We start from the raw sequence: 6,000 nt of genomic DNA on the forward strand, positions 1-6,000 counted from the left end.
AACCTACCTCCCCAAGCAATCATTTTTTCCCTTCTTTGCATATTAATACTTCCACTGCCCTCCCTTTCCTGAGCAGTTGCACTGATTCTTGTTTTTAGTTTGTCTGATTGTGAGCTCTGTAGGGCAAGATATGTATCTTTTTCTATGGATCAGATTGTGGTTTTAAATCATTACTGTATTCTGAGGGTTTTGGTAGGGAAAATGTGGGGGTGAGGACAGAAAGACCACATAGCAGTACAAATCCCAGAAAGAATTACAACTAACCTAGCCAAAATTCTCCCTGGGATGCTGGGGGTTCACTTTATGCAACATGGTCTCCCTAGCATATCCCAACCAGTTCCACTGGCCAATCTTAGGAGGTGACAGGGCCATGGCCTATCCTCTTCCTGCCTCCTGGTATAGTGATTTGGCTCACCACAAAGATTGCATCTGTCCTTGTTTAAGGAAAGAGGGGTGGGGGAGAAATGACGAAGGCTGCTTATGCTCTCTGGTTCCCCCATGAACTTTTGTATAGGGTCAGCCACAGTCTGTGTGTATTACATGCTATGTAAACCTACAAAAAGCTCAATGAAATCAACAAAAATCTTTCCACTGACCCAGAAGACTTTGTATCACTGCCTAGAGGATTAATAAAATACTGATAGTGAATAAAATATAAATGAAATTGAGAAACCCACCATTTAGATTTTGTTAAAAATCCCTATGTGATGATTTGGGGAATTTGTCTGTACAATTTATGAATTCTGCTTGATGCTATGAAGTGGCTATAAACTTGTTATATCAGGGAAAGACTCAGAGCCACACAGGGAGTTTTGGGCAGGAGAGGGCACAAAATGGCTGGGGTTTTGTAGCAAGGAAGGTCCTGTTAAACTGTAGGACCATCCAATGTCAGAAAAAGCTAGTTGACCTAAGGAGAGGTTCTGTGTTTCTGAAGGGAGGTTGTGAGTGCAGGGGAAGGATCCCAGACACCAGAGGACGCTATCCAAGCACAGAAAACTTTCTAGAGTGATGAGGAACCCAACACAAGGATATGTGTACAGGTGCATTTATTATTTTATCTAGATGTGTGTATCTCTTGTGCTATTAAGTAAAGCGCAATGGTGTTTTAGAATACTGTGTAACATCCATGTATGTCTATTGGCTTTCACTATTGCATGCCTCTGAAGAAATGAATAGTGAATCCAGAGAGCTCACAGTAGTGTTCTGGAGTTCTGGGAGAGTATATATTTAAGTGACATAGGAGTCTGAGGGGTCAGCCCTTGTCCAAGGGGCTTCGCAGTGGGATTTTGGGGTCTTTGCCATCACAAGGGAGTGCAACACAGATCTGCAACCTGCAGTGTGCTTAGAAACCCCAAACCAGGGACAATACCTGGAGTACCTGAACTCATTTCAAACTCAAGGTTTAAAGTGTACAAGGAGTCAGCATTTGGATCTCCTCACAGCAGCATGATGAGTGACCTATAGGGGAAGCTCAACTAGATCTGTGACACCTATAAAGAAGAATGAGACAAACACAAGAGTAGAATCATAGAATCATAGAATACACTGATCTACATTTTTTGAGAAATCGTCTGCTTCAGAGATAAAATGTGCTATTTATTATATATTTTGATGTGCTGAATTCAAATATGACAATTAAAACAACTGATTGGCTACTGTTTCTAAGATATTTAAGTTTTTACATTTTATGTCTATGTATATTGTGTAGATAGTAGAGTTTTAATCATAAATTGTAAACCTAAGTCTTTTCATGTGTTTATGGTTGCTTTACATGACAATATTTCACCTGTCCTGTTTATGTAACACTTTCAAAATCAGCAAAAGGTTTATATAAATAAAATTTATTATGAAACAAAAGGCAAAAACCTATTATGTACATAGTTTAGTCCTATTCAGTGTCTACTCGGTGCTTCTTGGCTTGTCTCTTGTATTCATTAAATGGAGCATCTCTTGTCACTGTCCAGCAATAGTCTGCAAGCATTGATGGGCTCCATTTGCCCTGATAGCGTTTCTCCATTGTTGCAATGTCCTGATGAAATCGCTCGCCGTGCTCGTCGCTCACTGCTCCGCAGTTCGGTGGAAAAAAATCTAGATGAGAGTGCAAAAAATGTATCTTTAGTGACATGTTGCAACCAAGGCTTTTGTATGCCTTGAGGAGGTTTTCCACCAACAACCTGTAGTTGTCTGCCTTGTTGTTTCCGAGAAAATTCATTGCCACTAACTGGAAGGCTTTCCATGCCGTCTTTTCCTTGCCACGCAGTGCATGGTCAAATGCATCATCTCGAAGAAGTTCACGAATCTGAGGACTAACAAAGACATCTTCCTTTATCTTAGCTTCACTTAACCTTGAAAATTTTCCATGGAGGTACTTGAAAGCTGCTTGTATTTTGTCAATGGCCTTGACAAAGTTCTTCATCGGACCCAGCTTGATGTGTAAGGGTGGTAACAAAATCTTCCTTGATTCAACAAGTGGTGAATGCTGAACACTTTTCCTCCCAGGCTCCAATGACTGTCGGAGTGGCCAATCTTTCTTGATGTAGTGGGAATCTCTTGCACGACTATCCCATTCGCAGAGAAAACAGCAGTACTTTGTGTATCCAGTCTGCAGACCAAGCAAGAGAGCAACAACCTTCAAATCGCCACAAAGCTGCCACTGATGTTGGTCATAGTTTATGCACCTCAAAAGTTGTTTCATGTTGTCCTAGGTTTCCTTCATATGGACTGCATGACCAACTGGAATTGATGGCAAAACATTGCCATTATGCAGTAAAACAGCTTTAAGACTCGTCTTCGATGAATCAATGAACAGTCTCCACTCATCTGGATCGTGAACGATGTTGAGGGCTGCCATCACACCATCGATGTTGTTGCAGGCTACAAGATCACCTTCCATGAAGAAGAATGGGACAAGATCCTTTTGACAGTCACAGAACATGGAAACCCTAACATCACCTGCCAGGAGATTCCACTGCTGTAGTCTGGAGCCCAACAACTCTGCCTTACTCTTGGGTAGTTCCAAATCCCTGACATGGTCATTCAGTTCACCTTGTGTTATGAGGTGTGGTTCAGAGGAGGAGGATGGGAGAAAATGTGGGTCCTGTTGTGGGGATCACGTCGGGAGGATAAAGCACACGACCAATGTGGTTGCAAGCTGAACCAAGCTGACTCTTTATTACAAGCTTTCTCTTATAGTCTTTCTTGCTGAACTGAACTCTGTTTATTACAAGCTTTCTTTTATAGTCTTTCTTAACATTACATAACACAATTAGGCTATAATTACACATCTACCGATTGGACAAGAAGGAGAATCATGTGTTCATCACATGTATAGCCCCACACCGATGGGTTCAGATGTTCCTTACATAAGGCCCCGTCTTATATAACCACCAGGGGGCCTTACATAAGGCGCCATCTTATATAACCACCAGGGGGCCTTACATAAGGCCTCATCTTATATAACCACTAGGGGGCCTTACATAAGGCCATGATTTATTGTCAGGCAAGTGTCCCATCGTGACCCTTACCCTCTCATGGAACTTTGCATCCCCACACCTCCCCTCTTTTTCTTAAATAAGGAACTATTCAGAAATATAATATTACATAAATACCCACGAAAACCATCGGGGTGTAAATAAGGATAGCCAATAAGACATATTCTAAAGGGATTCGATGGGGTGGCCATGGACAAATAAAAAGGGCTTCTTGGCCAATCTGGTTCGCCCAGGTGACCCAAACATTTTGTCGTGGGTTAACAAAAGATACAGAACTTGGATATACAAAGACCCCTGCTCCTATAATAAGGAGTCCGAACAAATAGAAGTACAGCATTATTAGGTGTCTATGCTGTGACAAACAACAAGTGCAGGTCGCGGGGTCGTCGTCCGGCTCCTGCGTGGCGGCGGCGGGCTCTTGTCTTGAGCCACGGCCGGACCCACTTTGCTGGAACCCACCAGGGACCCATTTGTGGAACCTCCTTGAACGCAGCCAACGCCAGTCCCTGTGACTGTAAGATGCGCGGGTCGAGGCGCGCCTGGAGTTGTGGCTTCACATAGACCCCTTTTTTCATAAGCATGTCTTGGGTTGCGTAACGCAGCGGATTATCGTTAGGTAAGTCTATGTTACGCACTATAGCCATCTTGACGCGCTTCACCCAATTATCCTTCCACAACAATCGCTGTGTTGGCGTTAAAAGCATGTCAGCAAATTTCACAGAGTCATAAGGGCACATGGCCTGCCCAACAAATATCTGCTCGATCAAGGACTGCACATATGGGTTATGCATGCCATATGACATTATAGATTTTTGGGCCTCCCGTACAAGCTTCCAATTTAAGGGAGCCCATTGCCGTCTGGCGGGGTTCTGTGGATCCGGTGTCACTACTGGATAAGCCTTGGGCGCAAATTCCCCCTCTATATGGGCTTCCCTAATAAGTCCGTGCCAACACCTTACAGGGTCCGGGGGGCCCGAGCCGCCCGGGATATTGTTTGAAGCATGTCGCAGGGTGGAAACATCGGATGAGTATGCCGGAGGCTTCGGGGCAAACGGGTTGGTGACATCCAGTGGCCGGTGCGTGGACACGTTATCCTGTCCAGTGCACCCAATCGCGCAGCCCCATAAACCACAACGAGGACAGGGGGTAGCTACACCATCCGCCGGAGGGATCTTATCCGGCGGTTTTTTCCTATATGTCCTTTCAAAGCTAGATAAGCCCGGCTCCGCCATTCTTTCCAACCTATTCCGCAACTGCTCACTCTGCCCCGGGAACTCCGCCCGGAACTCTGGGGTACAAACATCATTGGTGACAGGAAAGCCGGGCTGGTTTAGGGCTCGCAATGTGTGGGACTGCGGGGGATGGCTCTCACCGGCCAAATGGGACAACTGATTCAGCATGTCCTGTAGCTGAAGGCCCTGTTTGTACATTTCCGCCCGAAATTCTTGTAACTCATCCCCTTCTGGGCTCGAGACCTCCATTCTATCTGCGGGGTCATCTGGTAACGGGACGGTACTAGGATCAACTTCGGGTGCACTGGGGATGAGTGGTATGATAGTGTCCTCACCCCCAAAGAACTCACGGGCTCCCACCGGCAACACACAAGGCGGCTCCTCTTTTGGCCGAAAGAGGTCATTAATGGCCGACTGGACCTCGGCTTCCGCCGCAAGCGTCTCTATTAGTTTCTTAGATTTGCACCATATTTGGCTCAATGACACGGCCTCCTTGTTGCCGTGAGAGACCGACTCCCAGAGGTCAGAGCCTAGACTCTCCCAGACTGCCTTATCAAAGACAGTATTCGGTGTAACAGAAATCCCGCGTCTTTGTCCCCATTTCAGCAAACGGGACAACGCGTCAGAGGGAAGCTTCTCTCCCTGCTTTTTAGCGATGCGTAATAAAAAATCATGCACCGTCTTCTCCTCTGCAGACAAAGCAGAGCCCATTTTATCAAATGCAGCCGCTCACCTGTGAGCTCACGAACGTCTCTCTCGGACGACCAGGAGCCGGTATCCTCCGGTACCTCCTGCAACGGCTGCCACCGTCTCTCTCGGACGACCAGGAGCCAGTATCCTCTGGTACCTCCTGCCACCTCCTCCTTTTCTTGCACGCTTCAGTCGGCTGCCTCGACGTCCAAGCTGAATCACGTCAGGGTCACCATTTGTGGGGATCACGTCGGGAGGATAAAGCACATGACCAATGTGGTTGCAAGCTGAACCAAGCTGACTCTTTATTACAAGCTTTCTCTTATAGTCTTTCTTGCTGAACTGAACTCTGTTTATTACAAGCTTTCTTTTATAGTCTTTCTTAACATTACATAACACAATTAGGCTATAATTACACATCTACCGATTGGACAAGAAGGAGAATCATGTGTTCATCACATGTATAGCCCCACACCGATGGGTTCAGATGTTCCTTACATAAGGCCCCGTCTTATATAACCACCAGGGGGCCTTACATATGGCCTCATCTTATATAACCACTAGGGGGCCTTACATAAGGCCATGAT

This window comes from Terrapene carolina, unplaced genomic scaffold, assembly GCF_002925995.2.
Source record: "Terrapene carolina triunguis isolate 2854851 unplaced genomic scaffold, T_m_triunguis-2.0 Scaffold66, whole genome shotgun sequence".
NCBI classification, from domain to species: Eukaryota; Metazoa; Chordata; order Testudines; family Emydidae; genus Terrapene; species Terrapene triunguis.